Below are 23,429 nucleotides of genomic sequence, written 5' to 3' on the forward strand. Positions count from 1 at the left end.
ATGAGGATGATGTATTATACTATAACTGGATACAGATCTCTATGAGGATGGTGTATTATACTATAACCTACCTGGATACAGATCTCTATGAGGATGGTGTATTATACTATAACCTACCTGGATACAGATCTCTATGAGGATGGTGTATTATACTATACCTGGATACAGATCTCTATGAGGATGGTGTATTATACTATAACTGGATACAGATCTCTATGAGGATGATGTATTATACTATAACCTACCTGGATACAGATCTCTATGAGGATGGTGTATTATACTATAACTGGATACAGATCTCTATGAGGATGGTGTATTATACTATAACTGGATACAGATCTCTATGAGGATGGTGTATTATACTATAACCTACCTGGATACAGATCTCTATGAGGATGATGTATTATACTATAACCTACCTGGATACAGATCTCTATGAGGATGGTGTATTATACTATAACTGGATACAGATCTCTATGAGGATGGTGTATTATACTATAACCTACCTGGATACAGATCTCTATGAGGATGGTGTATTATACTATAACTGGATACAGATCTCTATGAGGATGGTGTATTATACTATAACTGGATACAGATCTCTATGAGGATGGTGTATTATACTATACCTGGATACAGATCTCTATGAGGATGGTGTATTATACTATAACCTACCTGGATACAGATCTCTATGAGGATGGTGTATTATACTATACCTGGATACAGATCTCTATGAGGATGGTGTATTATACTATAACCTACCTGGATACAGATCTCTATGAGGATGGTGTATTATACTATACCTGGATACAGATCTCTATGAGGATGGTGTATTATACTATAACCTACCTGGATACAGATCTCTATGAGGATGGTGTATTATACTATAACTGGATACAGATCTCTATGAGGATGGTGTATTATACTATAACTGGATACAGATCTCTATGAGGATGATGTATTATACTATACCTGGATACAGATCTCTATGAGGATGGTGTATTATACTATACCTGGATACAGATCTCTATGAGGATGGTGTATTATACTATAACCTACCTGGATACAGATCTCTATGAGGATGGTGTATTATACTATAACTGGATACAGATCTCTATGAGGATGGTGTATTATACTATAACTGGATACAGATCTCTATGAGGATGGTGTATTATACTATAACCTACCTGGATACAGATCTCTATGAGGATGGTGTATTATACTATAACTGGATACAGATCTCTATGAGGATGGTGTATTATACTATAACCTACCTGGATACAGATCTCTATGAGGATGGTGTATTATACTATAACCTACCTGGATACAGATCTCTATGAGGATGGTGTATTATACTATAACCTACCTGGATACAGATCTCTATGAGGATGGTGTATTATACTATAACCTACCTGGATACAGATCTCTATGAGGATGGTGTATTATACTATAACTGGATACAGATCTCTATGAGGATGGTGTATTATACTATAACCTACCTGGATACAGATCTCTATGAGGATGGTGTATTATACTATAACTGGATACAGATCTCTATGAGGATGGTGTATTATACTATAACTGGATACAGATCTCTATGAGGATGGTGTATTATACTATAACTGGATACAGATCTCTATGAGGATGGTGTATTATACTATACCTGGATACAGATCTCTATGAGGATGGTGTATTATACTATAACCTACCTGGATACAGATCTCTATGAGGATGGTGTATTATACTATAACCTACCTGGATACAGATCTCTATGAGGATGGTGTATTATACTATAACTGGATATAGATCTCTATGAGGATGGTGTATTATACTATAACTGGATACAGATCTCTATGAGGATGGTGTATTATACTATAACTGGATACAGATCTCTATGAGGATGGTGTATTATACTATACCCTACCTGCGCCTCAGAGAAAGGAGGTACGTGGATGCAGTTCTCTATGAGGATGGTTTGAACCTCAGTCTCCAGCTCCCCAGCCCGGCCCAGAACCCTGACACTGTGTCCGTTAGGGTAGAGGGAGGTGCTGTCCCACGAGTCCAGACGAACTATCACCCGGTGATCCTGGAGAGACGGAGGAGATGACAGGCTTCATGTCCTTTCAACAGTCAGAGACTTAAAGCAAGTTCACCTGATTCAACCACTCTACTAATCATCAAGTCTTTAGTCTGACCTGTAGTTTGTCAGCCTGTTGGGTGCTGATTCGGATCTTGGGGATGCGTTGGTCCCAGGGCGTGGCCAGGATACGCTGGGAGTTCCTGCTCTGTGATTGGGTCTCCTCCTTGGGGGGGAAGGTCACGACATAGTCCCTCCAGTTCCTCTGAAGGATCCCTACCACACGACCTGGAGGGAGGAGGGAGGGGTGAGAGAGGTAAGGAGGGAGGAGAGAGGGAGAAGAGAGAGAGGAGAGGAGAGGGAGGGAGGCGAGAGAGAGGAGGGGGAGAGAGAGGGAGAAGAGAGAAGAGAGAGGAGAGGGAGAAGGACGAGAAAGAGGAGGGGGAGAGAGAGGGATAAGAGAGAGAGGAGAGGGAGGGAGAAGGAGGGAGAAGAGAGAGGAGGTGGAGAGAGAAGAGAGAGAGGAGGGGGAGAGAGAGGGAGAAGAGAGAGAAGGACGAGAAAGAGGAGGGGGAGAGAGAGGGATAAGAGAGAGAGGAGAGGGAGGGAGAAGGAGGGAGAAGAGAGAGGAGGTGGAGAGAGAAGAGAGAGAGGAAGAAGAGAGAGAGGAAGAAGAGAGAGAGGAGAGGGAGAAGAGAGAGGAGGGGGAGAGAGGGAGAAGAGAGAGAGGAGGGGGAAGAGAGAGAGAGGGGGAGAAGGAGGGGGAAGAGAGAGAGGAGGGGGAGAAGGAGGGGGAAGAGAGAGAGAGGAGGGGGAGAAGGAGGGGGAAGAGAGGAGGGGGAGAGAGAGGGAGAGAGAGGGAGAAGAGGGAGAGGAGGGGAGAGAGAGGGAGAAGAGAGAGAGGAGGGGGAAGAGAGAGAGGAGGGGGAGGGAGAAGGATGGGGAAGAGAGAGAGGAGAGGGAGGGAGAAGGAGGGGGAAGAGAGAGAGGAGGGGAAGAGAGAGAGGAGGGAGAAGAGAGAGAGGAGAGGAGAGGGAGGGAGGCGAGAGAGAGGAGGGGGAGAGAGAAGGAGGGGGAAGAGAGAGAGGAGGGGGAGAGAGGGAGAGAGAGAGAGGAGAGGGAGGGAGAGAGAGGGAGAAGAGAGAGAGGAGAGGGAGGGAGAGAGAGGGAGAAGAGAGAGAGGAGAGGGAGGGAGAGGGAGAGAGAGGGAGAACAGAGAGAGGAGAGGGAGGGAGAAGAGAGAGGAGAGGGAGGGAGAGGAGTAAATGATATGTTACATGAATGTAATTCTAGTCTTTATACTGTATGTTCTGTCTAGTATCTCCTCCATTCAGGAAAGACAGAGGTGAGTAATTGAGACAGGAATTAGTGTGTTAGTCAGTAGTGTGTGTGTGTGTGTGTGTGTGTGTGTGTGTGTGTGTGTGTGTGTGTGTGTGTGTGTGTGTGTGTGTGTGTGTGTGTACCTGTGGCCATGGGTTGGCTCTGTGTCTCGTCTCCCTTCTCTTCCCCCTGACCCTCCGTTAGGGCCGTGGTTCTCCCCCTCCACTCCCCCTTCGGCAACAGCTCCACGGCAACCATATCGCCATGCACCGCCCGGTTACGATTCTTCCCCCCACACACCAGCACATCACTGTTCAGCTCTGGGAGAGGATGCACAGTGACACACGTTGTTGTGTTGTTTCTGGCTCTGGTCCTCCAGCACTTTGGATTTGAAATGATATGACGATGATGAGGTTAACGTGCAGACTGGCAGCTTTCATTTGAGGGGATTTTTCATGTATTTTTTTTTCCCAGGGGGGGCAGGGTAGCCTAGCGGTTAGAGCGGTGGACTAGTAACCGGAAGGTTGCAAGTTCAAACCCCCGAGCTGACAAGGTACGAATCTGTCGTTCTGCCCCTGAACAGGCAGTTAACCCACTGTTCCTAGGCCAGTTAACCCACTGTTCCTAGGCCAGTTAACCCACTGTTCCTAGGCCAGTTAACCCACTGTTCCTAGGCCAGTTAACCCACTGTTCCTAGGCCAGTTAACCCACTGTTCCTAGACCAGTTAACCCACTGTTCCTAGGCCAGTTAACCCACTGTTCCTAGGCCAGTTAACCCACTGTTCCTAGACCAGTTAACCCACTGTTCCTAGACCAGTTAACCCACTGTTCCTAGGCCAGTTAACCCACTGTTCCTAGGCCAGTTAACCCACTGTTCCTAGACCAGTTAACCCACTGTTCCTAGGCCAGTTAACCCACTGTTCCTAGGCCAGTTAACCCACTGTTCCTAGGCCAGTTAACCCACTGTTCCTAGACCAGTTAACCCACTGTTCCTAGGCCAGTTAACCCACTGTTCCTAGGCCAGTTAACCCACTGTTCCTAGACCAAGTTAACCCACTGTTCCTAGACCAGTTAACCCACTGTTCCTAGACCAGTTAACCCACTGTTCCTAGACCAGTTAACCCACTGTTCCTAGACCAGTTAACCCACTGTTCCTAGACCAGTTAACCCACTGTTCCTAGACCAGTTAACCCACTGTTCCTAGACCAGTTAACCCACTGTTCCTAGACCAGTTAACCCACTGTTCCTAGGCCAGTTAACCCACTGTTCCTAGGCCAGTTAACCCACTGTTCCTAGGCCAGTTAACCCACTGTTCCTAGGCCAGTTAACCCACTGTTCCTAGACCAGTTAACCCACTGTTCCTAGACCAGTTAACCCACTGTTCCTAGACCAGTTAACCCACTGTTCCTAGACCAGTTAACCCACTGTTCCTAGACCAGTTAACCCACTGTTCCTAGACCAGTTAACCCACTGTTCCTAGACCAGTTAACCCACTGTTCCTAGACCAGTTAACCCACTGTTCCTAGACCAGTTAACCCACTGTTCCTAGACCAGTTAACCCACTGTTCCTAGACCAGTTAACCCACTGTTCCTAGACCAGTTAACCCACTGTTCCTAGACCAGTTAACCCACTGTTCCTAGACCAGTTAACCCACTGTTCCTAGGCCAGTTAACCCACTGTTCCTAGGCCAGTTAACCCACTGTTCCTAGACCAGTTAACCCACTGTTCCTAGGCCAGTTAACCCACTGTTCCTAGGCCAGTTAACCCACTGTTCCTAGGCCGTCATTGAAAATAAGAATTTGTTCTTAACTGACTTGACTGGTTAAATAAAACAACAAAAAAACATAGTCCCCCCATTTTAAGGGACCAAACGTTTTGGGACAAATTCACTTGTATTTGTATTAAAGTTGTTATTATTGTTATTATTTGACCATGCCGGTCATCTATGAACGTCTTGTCCATGTTCTGTTATAATCTCCACCCGGCACAGCCAGAAGAGGACTGGCCACCCCACATAGCCTGGTTCCTCTCTAGGTTTCTTCCTAGGTTTTGGCCTTTCTAGGGAGTTTTTCCTAGCCACCGTGCTTCTACACCTGCATTGCTTGCTGTTTGGGGTTTTAGGCTGGGTTTCTGTACAGCACTTTGAGACATCAGCTGATGTACGAAGGGCTTTGTAAATACATTTGATTTGAAGTATTTGGTTCATGGTAGTCAATGACGACATCAAGCGTGTGACTCTACACATTTGTCGTTTGTTGTGGCTGTATTTTGTGCCCAATAGAAATGAATGGTAAATCATGTTTGATTGTAAATAACAATAGTCTACATTAATGTGGAACCTACCCTGATTAAGGATAATCCTGAATGTGAATAATGATGAATGAGAAAGTTACAGACCCACAAAATATCATACCCCCAAGACATGCTAACCTCCCCCCTATTACAATAACAGAGGAGATTAGCATGTTATATCCTACCCACAAGACATGCTAACCTCCCCCCTATTACAATAACAGAGGAGATTAGCATTTTATATCCTACCCACAAGACATGCTAACCTCCCCCCTATTACAATAACAGAGGAGATTAGCATTTTATAGCATACCCCAAGACATGCTATCCCCTATTACAATAACAGAGGAGATTAGCATTTTTATATCATAGCCCCAAGACATGCTAACCTCCCCCTATTACAATAACAGAGGAGATTAGCATTTATATCATACCCCAAGACATGCTAACCTCCCCCTATTACAATAACAGAGGAGATTAGCATGCTAGCCCCAAGACATGCTAACCCCCCTATTACAATAACAGAGGAGATTAGCATTTTATATCATACCCCAAAGACATGCTAACCTCCCCTATTACAATAACAGAGGAGATTAGCATTTTATATACCCCCAAGACATAACCTCCCCTATTACAATAACAGAGGAGATTAGCAAGACATGCTAACCTCCCCTATTACAATAACAGAGGAGATTAGCATGTTATATCCTACTCCCCAAGACATGCTAACCTCCCCTATTACAATAACAGAGGAGATTAGCATTTTATATCATATCCCCAAGACATGCTAACCTCCCCTATTACAATAACAGAGGAGATTAGCATTTTATTTTTAAATAACAGAGGAGATTGTAGCCCCAAGACATGATTATAACAGAGGAGATTGCATGCAAGACATGCTAACTTTACAATAACAGAGGAGATTCTCATCATAACTCCCCTATTACAATAACAGAGGAGATTAGCATTTTTAAATATGTATGATATTTGTGCGTCTGTAACTTTCTCTCTCATCATAACTTTCTCTCTCATCATTATTCCTGATTCATGTAGGATGACCTGTAATCATGGTATCAGTAATAAACTCAACTGGGTCAGAACGTCTGCAGGTACTCCTGAACAGAAACAGAATCTCATTATGCCCTGATTGACTTGAATGGGCTGGGCCAGTTCTACTCATTCTAGTTCTGTGCTCCTGAAGACCAAGAGACATGCACAAGGTAACGAACGATACACTGGCTGACAATATAGGAGATGTTTAATCCTGTGTTCAGTATGTGTAGGCTATGTGATCCCTGCGGGGGAATTGAACCCACAACCTTTACGCTGAAGGTCAAACAGAACAGTTTAAGGTCATAGGTCGGTTTTGTTGTGGAACTCACCTGAGCTCTTGTTAGAAGAGCCCTCAAAGCGGACGAAGGCTTCATGCTGGGCCCTGTGCTTGTTCACATTCAGAGTACCCTGGAATGGAGGGACAGAGAGACAGAAGACTTAGTACCCTGGAATGGAGGGACAGAGGGACAGAAGACTTAGTGCCCTGGAATGGAAGGACAGAGACAGAAGACTTAGTGCCCTGGAATGGAAGGACAGAGACAGAAGACTTAGTGCCTGGAATGGGAGGGACAGAGAGACTGAAGTAGTACCCTAGAATGGAAGGACAGAAGACTTAGTACCCTGGAATGGAAGGGAGGGACAGAGACAGTAGACTTAGTACCCTAGAATGGAAGGACAGAAGACTTAGTACCCTGGAATGGAGGGACAGAAGACTTAGTACCCTGGAATGGAAGGAGGGACAGAAGACTTAGTACCCTGGAATGGAGGGACAGAAGACTTAGTACCCTGGAATGGAAGGGAGGGACAGAAGACTTAGTACCCTGGAATGGAAGGGAGGGACAGAGACAGTAGACTTAGTACCCTGGAAAGGAAGGGAGGGAAAGAGACAGTAGTACCCTGGAATGGAGGGACAGAAGACTTAGTACCCTGGAATGGAGGGACAGAAGACTTAGTACCCTGGAATGGAGGGACAGAAGACTTAGTACCCTGGAATGGAGGGACAGAAGACTTAGTACCCTGGAATGGAGGGACAGAAGACTTAGTACCCTGGAATGGAGGGACAGAAGACTTAGTACCCTGGAATGGAGGGACAGAAGACTTAGTACCCTGGAAGGGAGGGACAGAAGACTTAGTACCCTGGAATGGAGGGACAGAAGAAAACTTTTTTTAAATGTTTTTTTTTTAATGTCATTTAGCAGACGCTCATATCCAGAGCAACTTACAGGAGCAATTAGGGTTAAGTGCCTTGTTCAAGGGCACATCGCCAGATTTCACCTCGTCAGCTCTACGATTCGAATCAGCAACCTTTTGGTTACTGGCCTAAACCGCTTAACCGCTAGGCTAGCACCCAGCCCACATTGGGGGGACATTTTCATTTCACAGAAATGTGTATTTTTGTGTGTTTTCGGTGTTTGCTTTTCTCCAGAGTTGTTGTGTTTGTAGGCCTCAAAATGGCTGTCGAGGAGGACCTTCACATCTGGGTGTAGTTTGGAGAAAAGAGGAGGACCTTCACATCTGGGTGTAGTTTGGAGTAAAGAGGACCTTCTATGTCTCTCACACACACACACACACACACACACACACACACACACACACACACACACACACACACACACGCACACGCACACGCACACACACACACACACACACTGCTGTTCAAACACAGACACGCCCTCTCCACCTGCCTGTATGTATCGGCCAGACTTAATGCCAGCCTCCAGGACCTCGGCAGGCAGGTGTTCAGTGTACTCTCTCTCCGTCCCTCGCTCCCTTTCTCCTGCAGGGACTGAGCGATGGAGCAGTACAGCTCCAGGGCAGCCTGCAGCTCCGGCCAGAACGTCTGCAGGTACTCCTGAACATAGAAACAGAATCTCATTATGCCCTGATTGACTTGAATGGGCAGGGCCAGTTCTACTCATTTTAGTTCTGTGCTCCTGAAGACCAAGAGACATGCACAAGGTAATGATACACTGGCTGACAATATAGGAGATGTTTTATCCTGTGTTTAGTAGGTGTAGGCTATGTGATCCCTGCGGGGATTTGAACCCACAACCCTGGGTCTCACTCTTACCAACGGAGCCACACAGGACCGACAACATAGTATACACTATACCAACTGAGAGAAAACTGATCTGAACCCAACCCGGCTTCCTGTATGGGTCCTTTTGACTGATGTTCCCTGAGGTTCCATTACCCAGGTATTCACCTATAGAGGAGTATTCAGCAGGGTTCTCATTACCCAGGTATTCACCTATAGAGGAGTATTCAGCAGGGTTCTCATTACCCATGTATTCACCTATAGAGGATCAGTATACAGCAGGGTTCTCATTACCCAGGTATTCACCTATAGAGGAGTATTCAGCAGGGTTCTCATTACCCAGGTATTCACCTATAGAGGAGTATTTAGCAGGGTTCTCATTACCCATGTATTCACCTATAGAGGAGTATTCAGCAGGGTTCTCATTGCCCAGGTATTCACCTATAGAGGATCAGTATTCAGCAGGCTTCTCATTACCCAGGTATTCACCTATAGAGGAGTATTCTTCAGCAGGGTTCTCATTACCCAGGTATTCACCTATAGAGGAGTATTCAGCAGGGTTCTCATTACCCAGGTATTCACCTATAGAGGAGTATTCAGCAGGGTTCTCATTGCCCAGGTATTCACCTATAGAGGAGTATTCAGCAGGGTTCTCATTGCCCAGGTATTCACCTATAGAGGATCAGTATTCAGCAGGGTTCTCATTACCCAGGTATTCACCTATAGAGGATCAGTTTACAGCAGGGTTCTCATTACCCAGGTATTCACCTATAGAGATTCAGTATTCAGCAGGGTTCTCATTACCCAGGTATTCACCAACAGTGCCTTGCGAAAGTATTCGGCCCCCTTGAACTTTGCGACCTTTTGCCACATTTCAGGCTTCAAACATAAAGATATAAAACTGTATTTTTTTGTGAAGAATCAACAACAAGTGGGACACAATCATGAAGTGGAATGACATTTATTGGATATTTCAAACTTTTTTAACAAATCAAAAACTGAAAAATTGGGCGTGCAAAATTACTGGTGTGTACTATAGTGTTTACCTGTGTTCAGAGGACGTAGACACCACAGTTGAGGCTGTGTGTACTATAGTGTACCTGTGTACAGAGGACGTAGACACCACAGTTGAGGCTGTGTGTACTATAGTGTACCTGTGTACAGAGGAAGTAGTCACCACAGTTGAGGCTGTGTGTACTATAGTGTTTACCTGTGTACAGAGGACGTAGACACCACAGTTGAGGCTGTGTGTACTATAGTGTTTACCTGTGTACAGAGGACGTAGACACCACAGTTGAGGCTGTGTGTACTATAGTGTTTACCTGTGTACAGAGGACGTAGACACCACAGTTGAGGCTGTGTGTACTATAGTGTTTACCTGTGTACAGAGGACGTAGACACCACAGTTGAGGCTGTGTGTACTATAGTGTACCTGTGTACAGAGGACGTAGTCACCACAGTTGAGGCTGTGTGTACTATAGTGTTTACCTGTGTACAGAGGACGTAGACACCACAGTTGAGGCTGCTGTACTCTGCCACAGCGGTCTGGTCTTCAGTGATCATCACTACTGGCTTCAGACCTGCCAGGTGGTCATGGTACCACACCGCAGCATGATACACACACCTACAGGGAGGGAGACGAGGACACACCTGCATTACCACACAGATACACACACCTACAGGGAGGGAGACGAGGACACACCTGCATTACCATACAGATACTGCACCTACAGGGAGGGAGACGAGGACACACCTGCACCATACAGATACACACACCTACAGGGAGGGAGACGAGGACACACCTGCATTACCACACACCTACAGGGAGGAGACGAGGACACACCTGCATTACCACACAGATACACACACCTACAGGGAGGGAGACGAGATGAGGACACACCTGCATTACCACACACCTACAGGGAGAGAGACGAGGACACACCTGCATTACCACACACCTACAGGGAGGGAGACGAGGACACACCTGCATTACCACACAGATACACACACCTACAGGGAGGGAGACGAGGACACACCTGCATTTACCACACACCTACAGGAGAGGAGGACACACCTGCATTACCACACAGACGAGGGACACACCTGCATTACCACACACCTACAGGGAGGGAGACGAGGACACACCTGCATTACCACACACCTACAGGGAGGAGACGAGGACACACCTGCATTACCACACACCTACAGGGAGGAGACGAGGACACACCTGCATTACCACACACCTACAGGGAGAGAGACGAGGACACACCTGCATTACCACACACCTACAGGGAGGGAGACGAGGACACACCTGCATTACCATACAGATACACACACCTACAGGGAGGAGACGAGGACACACCTGCATTACCACACACCTACAGGGAGGGAGACGAGGACACACCTGCATTACCACACACCTACAGGGAGAGAGACGAGGACACACCTGCATTACCACACACCTACAGGGAGGAGAGACGAGGACACACCTGCATTACAGATACACACACCTACAGGGAGGGAGACGAGGGCACACCTGCATTACCACACACCTACAGGGAGGGAGACGAGGACACACCTGCATTACACACACACCTACAGGGAGGGAGACGAGGACACACCTGCATTACCACACACCTACAGGGAGGAGACGAGGACACACCTGCATTACCACACACCTACAGGGAGGAGACGAGGACACACCTGCATTACCACACACCTACAGGGAGGGAGACGAGGACACACCTGCATTACCACACACCTACAGGGAGAGAGACGAGGACACACCTGCATTACCATACAGATACACACACCTACAGGGAGGGAGACGAGGACACACCTGCATTACCATACACCTACAGGGAGGGAGACGAGGACACACCTGCATTACCATACAGATACACACCTACAGGGAGGGAGACGAGGACACACCTGCATTACCACACACCTACAGGGAGGGAGACGAGGACACACCTGCATTACCACACAGATACACACACCTACAGGGAAGGAGACGAGGACACACCTGCATTACCACACACCTACAGGGAGGGAGACGAGGACACACCTGCATTACCACACACCTACAGGGAGAGAGACGAGGACACACCTGCATTACCATACAGATACACACACCTACAGGGAGGGAGACGAGGACACACCTGCATTACCATACACCTACAGGGAGGGAGACGAGGACACACCTGCATTACCATACAGATACACACACCTACAGGGAGGGAGACGAGGACACACCTGCATTACCATACAGATACACACACCTACAGGGAGAGAGACGAGGACACACCTGCATTACCATACAGATACACACACCTACAGGGAGAGAGACGAGGACACACCTGCATTACCACACAGATACACACACCTACAGGGAGGGAGACGAGGACACACCTGCATTACCACACACCTACAGGGAGGGAGACGAGGACACACCTGCATTACCATACAGATACACACACCTACAGGGAGGGAGACGAGGACACACCTGCATTACCACACACCTACAGGGAGGGAGACGAGGACACACCTGCATTACCACACACCTACAGGGAGGGAGACGAGGACACACCTGCATTACCATACAGATACACACACCTACAGGGAGGGAGACGAGGACACACCTGCATTACCACACACCTACAGGGAGGGAGACGAGGACACACCTGCATTACCACACACCTACAGGGAGGGAGACGAGGACACACCTGCATTACCACACACCTACAGGGAGGGAGACGAGGACACACCTGCATTACCACACACCTACAGGGAGAGAGACGAGGACACACCTGCATTACCACACACCTACAGGGAGAGAGACGAGGACACACCTGCACAGATACACACACCTACAGGGGAGAGAGACGAGGACACACCTGCATTACCACACAGATACACACACCTACAGGAGAGAGACGAGGACACACCTGCATTACCAACAGATACACACACCTACAGGGAGAGAGACGAGGACACACCTGCATTACCACACACCTACAGGGAGGGAGACGAGGACACACCTGCATTACCACACAGATACACACACCTACAGGGAGAGAGACGAGGACACACCTGCATTACCACACACCTACAGGGAGAGAGACGAGGACACACCTGCATTACCACACACCTACAGGGAGAGAGACGAGGACACACCTGCATTACCACACACCTACAGGGAGGAGACGAGGACACACCTGCATTACCACACACCTACAGGGAGAGAGACGAGGACACACCTGCATTACCACACACCTACAGGGAGGGAGACGAGGACACACCTGCATTACCATACAGATACACACACCTACAGGGAGAGAGACGAGGACACACCTGCATTACCACACACCTACAGGGAGAGAGACGAGGACACACCTGCATTACCACACACCTACAGGGAGGGAGACGAGGACACACCTGCATTACCATACAGATACACACACCTACAGGGAGGGAGACGAGGACACACCTGCATTACCATACAGATACACACACCTACAGGGAGAGAGACGAGGACACACCTGCATTACCACACACCTACAGGGAGGGAGACGAGACACACCTGCATTACCATACACACACCTACAGGGAGGGAGACGAGGACACACCTGCATTACCACACACCTACAGGGAGGGAGACGAGGACACACCTGCATTACCACACAGATACACACCTACAGGGAGAGAGACGAGGACACACCTGCATTACCACACACCTACAGGGAGGGAGACGAGGACACACCTGCATTACCACACACCTACAGGGAGAAAGACGAGGACACACCTGCATTACCACACACCTACAGGGAGAGAGACGAGGACACACCTGCATTACCACACACCTACAGGGAGGGAGACGAGGACACACCTGCATTACCACACACCTACAGGGAGGGAGACGAGGACACACCTGCATTACCACACACCTACAGGGAGAGAGACGAGGACACACCTGCATTACCACACAGATACACACACCTACAGGGAGGGAGACGAGGACACACCTGCATTACCACACAGATACACACACCTACAGGGAGGGAGACGAGGACACACCTGCATTACCATACAGATACACACACCTACAGGGAGGGAGACGAGGACACACCTGCATTACCACACAGATACACACACCTACAGGGAGAGAGACGAGGACACACCTGCATTACCACACACCTACAGGGAGAGAGACGAGGACACACCTGCATTACCATACAGATACACACACCTACAGGGAGAGAGACGAGGACACACCTGCATTACCACACAGATACACACACCTACAGGGAGAGAGACGAGGACACACCTGCATTACCATACAGATACACACACCTACAGGGAGAGAGACGAGGACACACCTGCATTACCACACAGATACACACACCTACAGGGAGGGAGACGAGGACACACCTGCATTACCACACAGATACACACACCTACAGGGAGAGAGACGAGGACACACCTGCATTACCACACACCTACAGGGAGAGAGACGAGGACACACCTGCATTACCACACACCTACAGGGAGAGAGACGAGGACACACCTGCATTACCACACACCTACAGGGAGGGAGACGAGGACACACCTGCATTACCACACACCTACAGGGAGAGAGACGAGGACACACCTGCATTACCACACACCTACAGGGAGGGAGACGAGGACACACCTGCATTACCATACAGATACACACACCTACAGGGAGGGAGACGAGGACACACCTGCATTACCACACACCTACAGGGAGAGACACGAGGACACACCTGCATTACCACACACCTACAGGGAGGGAGACGAGGACACACCTGCATTACCATACAGATACACACACCTACAGGGAGGGAGACGAGGACAAACCTGCATTACCATACAGATACACACACCTACAGGGAGAGAGACGAGGACACACCTGCATTACCACACACCTACAGGGAGGGAGACGAGGACACACCTGCATTACCATACAGATACACACACCTACAGGGAGGGAGAGACGAGGACACACCTGCATTACCACACACCTACAGGGAGGGAGACGAGGACACACCTGCATTACCACACAGATACACACACCTACAGGGAGAGAGACGAGGACACACCTGCATTACCACACACCTACAGGGAGGGAGACGAGGACACACCTGCATTACCACACACCTACAGGGAGAAAGACGAGGACACACCTGCATTACCACACACCTACAGGGAGAGAGACGAGGACACACCTGCATTACCACACACCTACAGGGAGGGAGACGAGGACACACCTGTATTACCACACACCTACAGGGAGGGAGACGAGGACACACCTGCATTACCACACACCTACAGGGAGAGAGACGAGGACACACCTGCATTACCACACAGATACACACACCTACAGGGAGGGAGACGAGGACACACCTACATTACCACACAGATACACACACCTACAGGGAGGGAGACGAGGACACACCTGCATTACCATACAGATACACACACCTACAGGGAGGGAGACGAGGACACACCTGCATTACCACACAGATACACACACCTACAGGGAGAGAGACGAGGACACACCTGCATTACCACACACCTACAGGAGAGAGACGAGGACACACCTGCATTACCACACACCTACAGGGAGAGAGACGAGGACACACCTGCATTACCACACACCTACAGGGAGGGAGACGAGGACACACCTGCATTACCACACACCTGCATTACCACACACCTACAGGGAGGGAGACGAGGACACACCTGCATTACCATACAGATACACACACCTACAGGGAGGGAGACGAGGACACACCTGCATTACCACACACCTACAGGGAGAGAGACGAGGACACACCTGCATACCACACACCTACAGGGAGGGAGACGAGGACACACCTGATTACACACACCTACAGGGAGGGAGACGAGGACACACCTGCATTACCACACACCTACAGGGAGAGAGACGAGGACACACCTGCATTACCACACAGATACACACACCTACAGGGAGGGAGACGAGGACACACCTACATTACCACACAGATACACACACCTACAGGGAGGGAGACGAGGACACACCTGCATTACCATACAGATACACACACCTACAGGGAGGGAGACGAGGACACACCTGCATTACCACACAGATACACACACCTACAGGGAGAGAGACGAGGACACACCTGCATTACCACACACCTACAGGGAGAGAGACGAGGACACACCTGCATTACCACACACCTACAGGGAGAGAGACGAGGACACACCTGCATTACCACACACCTACAGGGAGGGAGACGAGGACACACCTGCATTACCACACACCTACAGGGAGAGAGACGAGGACACACCTGCATTACCACACACCTACAGGGAGGGAGACGAGGACACACCTGCATTACCATACAGATACACACACCTACAGGGAGGGAGACGAGGACACACCTGCATTACCACACACCTACAGGGAGAGACACGAGGACACACCTGCATTACCACACACCTACAGGGAGGGAGACGAGGACACACCTGCATTACCATACAGATACACACCTACAGGGAGGGAGACGAGGACAAACCTGCATTACCATACAGATACACACACCTACAGGGAGAGAGACGAGGACACACCTGCATTACCACACACCTACAGGGAGGGAGACGAGGACACACCTGCATTACCATACAGATACACACACCTACAGGGAGGGAGACGAGGACACACCTGCATTACCACACACCTACAGGGAGGGAGACGAGGACACACCTGCATTACCACACAGATACACACACCTACAGGGAGAGAGACGAGGACACACCTGCATTACCACACACCTACAGGGAGAGAGACGAGGACACACCTGCATTACCACACACCTACAGGGAGAAAGACGAGGACACACCTGCATTACCACACACCTACAGGGAGAGAGACGAGGACACACCTGCATTACCACACACCTACAGGGAGGGAGACGAGGACACACCTGTATTACCACACACCTACAGGGAGGGAGACGAGGACACACCTGCATTACCACACACCTACAGGGAGAGAGACGAGGACACACCTGCATTACCACACAGATACACACACCTACAGGGAGGGAGACGAGGACACACCTACATTACCACACAGATACACACACCTACAGGGAGGGAGACGAGGACACACCTGCATTACCATACAGATACACACACCTACAGGGAGGGAGACGAGGACACACCTGCATTACCACACAGATACACACACCTACAGGGAGAGAGACGAGGACACACCTGCATTACCACACACCTACAGGGAGAGAGACGAGGACACACCTGCATTACCACACACCTACAGGGAGAGAGACGAGGACACACCTGCATTACCACACACCTACAGGGAGGGAGACGAGGACACACCTGCATTACCACACACCTACAGGGAGAGAGACGAGGACACACCTGCATTACCACACACCTACAGGGAGGGAGACGAGGACACACCTGCATTACCATACAGATACACACACCTACAGGGAGGGAGACGAGGACACACCTGCATTACCACACACCTACAGGGAGAGACACGAGGACACACCTGCATTACCACACACCTACAGGGAGGGAGACGAGGACACACCTGCATTACCATACAGATACACACACCTACAGGGAGGGAGACGAGGACACACCTGCATTACCATACAGATACACACACCTACAGGGAGAGAGACGAGGACACACCTGCATTACCACACACCTACAGGGAGGGAGACGAGGACACACCTGCATTACCATACAGATACACACACCTACAGGGAGGGAGACGAGGACACACCTGCATTACCACACACCTACAGGGAGGGAGACGAGGACACACCTGCATTACCACACAGATACACACACCTACAGGGAGAGAGACGAGGACACACCTGCATTACCACACACCTACAGGGAGGGAGACGAGGACACACCTGCATTACCACACACCTACAGGGAGAAAGACGAGGACACACCTGCATTACCACACACCTACAGGGAGAGAGACGAGGACACACCTGCATTACCACACACCTACAGGGAGGGAGACGAGGACACACCTGTATTACCACACACCTACAGGGAGGGAGACGAGGACACACCTGCATTACCACACACCTACAGGGAGAGAGACGAGGACACACCTGCATTACCACACAGATACACACACCTACAGGGAGGGAGACGAGGACACACCTACATTACCACACAGATACACACACCTACAGGGAGGGAGACGAGGACACACCTGCATTACCATACAGATACACACACCTACAGGGAGGGAGACGAGGACACACCTGCATTACCATACAGATACACACACCTACAGGGAGAGAGACGAGGACACACCTGCATTACCATACAGATACACACACCTACAGGGAGAGAGACGAGGACACACCTGCATTACCACACACCTACAGGGAGGGAGACGAGGACACACCTGCATTACCATACAGATACACACACCTACAGGGAGAGAGACGAGGACACACCTGCATTACCACACACCTACAGGGAGGGAGACGAGGACACACCTGCATTACCATACAGATACACACACCTACAGGGAGGGAGACGAGGACACACCTGCATTACCATACAGATACACACACCTACAGGGAGGGAGACGAGGACACACCTGCATTACCATACAGATACACACACCTACAGGGAGAGAGACGAGGACACACCTGCATTACCATACAGATACACACACCTACAGGGAGAGAGACGAGGACACACCTGCATTACCACACACCTACAGGGAGGGAGACGAGGACACACCTGCATTACCACACAGATACACACACCTACAGGGAGAGAGACGAGGACACACCTGCATTACCATACAGATACACACACCTACAGGGAGAGAGACGAGGACACACCTGCATTACCACACACCTACAGGGAGAGAGACGAGGACACACCTGCATTACCACACACCTACAGGGAGAGAGACGAGGACACACCTGCATTACCACACAGATACACACACCTACAGGGAGAGAGACGAGGACACACCTGCATTACCACACAGATACACACACCTACAGGGAGGGAGACGAGGACACACCGGCATTACCATACACCTACAGGGAGGGAGACGAGGACACACCTGCATTACCACACACCTACAGGGAGAGAGACGAGGACACACCTGCATTACCATACACCTACAGGGAGGGAGACGAGGACACACCTGCATTACCATACAGATACACACACCTACAGGGAGGGAGACGAGGACACACCTGCATTACCACACACCTACAGGGAGGGAGACGAGGACACACCTGCATTACCATACAGATACACACACCTACAGGGAGGGAGACGAGGACACACCTGCATTACCACACACCTACAGGGAGGGAGACGAGGACACACCTGCATTACCATACACCTACAGGGAGAGAGACGAGGACACACCTGCATTACCACACACCTACAGGGAGGGAGACGAGGACACACCTGCATTACCACACAGATACACACACCTACAGGGAGAGAGACGAGGACACACCTGCATTACCACACAGATACACACACCTACAGGGAGGGAGACGAGGACACACCGGCATTACCATACACCTACAGGGAGGGAGACGAGGACACACCTGCATTACCACACACCTACAGGGAGAGAGACGAGGACACACCTGCATTACCACACACCTACAGGGAGGGAGACGAGGACACACCTGCATTACCACACAGATACACACACCTACAGGGAGAGAGACGAGGACACACCTGCATTACCACACACCTACAGGGAGGGAGACGAGGACACACCTGCATTACCACACACCTACAGGGAGAAAGACGAGGACACACCTGCATTACCACACACCTACAGGGAGAGAGACGAGGACACACCTGCATTACCACACACCTACAGGGAGGGAGACGAGGACACACCTGTATTACCACACACCTACAGGGAGGAGACGAGGACACACCTGCATTACCACACACCTACAGGGAGAGAGACGAGGACACACCTGCATTACCACACAGATACACACACCTACAGGGAGGGAGACGAGGACACACCTGCATTACCATACAGATACACACACCTACAGGGAGGGAGACGAGGACACACCTGCATTACCATACAGATACACACACCTACAGGGAGAGAGACGAGGACACACCTGCATTACCATACAGATACACACACCTACAGGGAGAGAGACGAGGACACACCTGCATTACCACACACCTACAGGGAGGGAGACGAGGACACACCTGCATTACCACACAGATACACACACCTACAGGGAGAGAGACGAGGACACACCTGCATTACCATACAGATACACACACCTACAGGGAGAGAGACGAGGACACACCTGCATTACCACACACCTACAGGGAGAGAGACGAGGACACACCTGCATTACCACACACCTACAGGGAGAGAGACGAGGACACACCTGCATTACCACACAGATACACACACCTACAGGGAGAGAGACGAGGACACACCTGCATTACCACACAGATACACACACCTACAGGGAGGGAGACGAGGACACACCGGCATTACCATACACCTACAGGGAGGGAGACGAGGACACACCTGCATTACCACACACCTACAGGGAGAGAGACGAGGACACACCTGCATTACCATACACCTACAGGGAGGGAGACGAGGACACACCCGCATTACCATACAGATACACACACCTACAGGGAGGGAGACGAGGACACACCTGCATTACCACACACCTACAGGGAGGAGACGAGGACACACCTGCATTACCATACAGATACACACACCTACAGGGAGGGAGACGAGGACACACCTGCATTACCACACAGATACACACACCTACAGGGAGGAGACGAGGACACACCTGCATTACCACACACCTACAGGGAGGGAGACGAGGACACACCTGCATTACCACACAGATACACACACCTACAGGGGAGAGACGAGGACACACCTGCATTACCACACAGATACACACCTACAGGGAGGAGACGAGGACACACCGGCATTACCATACACCTACAGGGAGGGAGACAAGGACACACCTGCATTACCACACACCTACAGGGAGAGAGACGAGGACACACCTGCATTACCATACACCTACAGGGAGGGAGACGAGGACACACCTGCATTACCACACAGATACACACACCTACAGGGAGGGAGACGAGGACACACCGGCATTACCATACACCTACAGGGAGGGAGACGAGGACACACCTGCATTACCACACACCTACAGGGAGAGAGACGAGGACACACCTGCATTACCACACACCTACAGGGAGGAGACGAGGACACACCTGCATTACCACACAGATACACACACCTACAGGGAGAGAGACGAGGACACACCTGCATTACCACACACCTACAGGGAGGGAGACGAGGACACACCTGCATTACCACACACCTACAGGGAGAAAGACGAGGACACACCTGCATTACCACACACCTACAGGGAGAGAGACGAGGACACACCTGCATTACCACACACCTACAGGGAGGGAGACGAGGACACACCTGTATTACCACACACCTACAGGGAGGGAGACGAGGACACACCTGCATTACCACACACCTACAGGGAGAGAGACGAGGACACACCTGCATTACCACACAGATACACACACCTACAGGGAGGGAGACGAGGACACACCTGCATTACCATACAGATACACACACCTACAGGGAGGGAGACGAGGACACACCTGCATTACCATACAGATACACACACCTACAGGGAGAGAGACGAGGACACACCTGCATTACCATACAGATACACACACCTACAGGGAGAGAGACGAGGACACACCTGCATTACCACACACCTACAGGGAGGGAGACGAGGACACACCTGCATTACCACACAGATACACACACCTACAGGGAGAGAGACGAGGACACACCTGCATTACCATACAGATACACACACCTACAGGAGAGAGACGAGGACACACCTGCATTACCACACACCTACAGGGAGAGACGAGGACACACCTGCATTACCACACACCTACAGGGAGAGAGACGAGGACACACCTGCATTACCACACAGATACACACACCTACAGGGAGAGAGACGAGGACACACCTGCATTACCACACAGATACACACACCTACAGGGAGGGAGACGAGGACACACCGGCATTACCATACACCTACAGGGAGGGAGACGAGGACACACCTGCATTACCACACACCTACAGGGAGAGAGACGAGGACACACCTGCATTACCATACACCTACAGGGAGGGAGACGAGGACACACCCGCATTACCATACAGATACACACACCTACAGGGAGGGAGACGAGGACACACCTGCATTACCACACACCTACAGGGAGGGAGACGAGGACACACCTGCATTACCATACAGATACACACACCTACAGGGAGGGAGACGAGGACACACCTGCATTACCACACAGATACACACACCTACAGGGAGGGAGACGAGGACACACCTGCATTACCACACACCTACAGGGAGGGAGACGACGACACACCTGCATTACCACACAGATACACACACCTACAGGGAGAGAGACGAGGACACACCTGCATTACCACACAGATACACACACCTACAGGGAGGGAGACGAGGACACACCGGCATTACCATACACCTACAGGGAGGGAGACAAGGACACACCTGCATTACCACACACCTACAGGGAGAGAGACGAGGACACACCTGCATTACCATACACCTACAGGGAGGGAGACGAGGACACACCTGCATTACCACACAGATACACACACCTACAGGGAGGGAGACGAGGACACACCTGCATTACCATACACCTACAGGGAGGGAGACGAGGACACACCTGCATTACCACACACCTACAGGGAGGGAGACGAGGACACATCTGCATTACCATACAACTACAGGGAGAGAGACGAGGACACACCTGCATTACCACACACCTACAGGGAGGGAGACGAGGACACACCTGCATTACCACACACATACAGGGAGAGAGACGAGGACACACCTGCATTACCACACACCTACAGGGAGGGAGACGAGGACACACCTGCATTACCACACAGATACACACACCTACAGGGAGGGAGACGAGGACACACCTACATTACCACACAGATACACACACCTACAGGGAGGGAGACGAGGACACATCTGCATTACCATACAGATACACACACCTACAGGGAGGGAGACGAGGACACACCTGCATTACCACACACCTACAGGGAGGGAGACGAGGACACACCTGCATTACCATACACCTACAGGGAGAGAGACGAGGACACACCTGCATTACCACACACCTACAGGGAGGGAGACGAGGACACACCTGCATTACCACACACATACAGGGAGAGAGACGAGGACACACCTGCATTACCACACACCTACAGGGAGGGAGACGAGGACACACCTGCATTACCATACAGATACACAGAGTGATGCCTAAACACACACACACAGACTTGACTTGCATTAACTGGCTTAATATTGGGTTTTACAGTCGGAGGAGGAGGATGAAGAGGAGGATGAAGGCAGAGGAGTAGGAGAAGGAGGAAGAAGGCAGAGGAGGATGAAGACAGAGGAGGATGAAGGCAG

At 50.2% G+C, this 23,429-nt stretch overlaps 1 pseudogene; it reads right to left on the reverse strand.

Moving 5' to 3' along the window:
- LOC127927814 (DIS3-like exonuclease 1) overlaps positions 1-23,429 on the reverse strand; it is a 63,439-nt pseudogene that overhangs the window by 27,418 nt on the left and 12,592 nt on the right.

The sequence above is a fragment of the Oncorhynchus keta genome, unplaced genomic scaffold (assembly GCF_023373465.1).
Source record: "Oncorhynchus keta strain PuntledgeMale-10-30-2019 unplaced genomic scaffold, Oket_V2 Un_scaffold_17732_pilon_pilon, whole genome shotgun sequence".
Classification (NCBI taxonomy): Eukaryota; Metazoa; Chordata; class Actinopteri; order Salmoniformes; family Salmonidae; genus Oncorhynchus; species Oncorhynchus keta.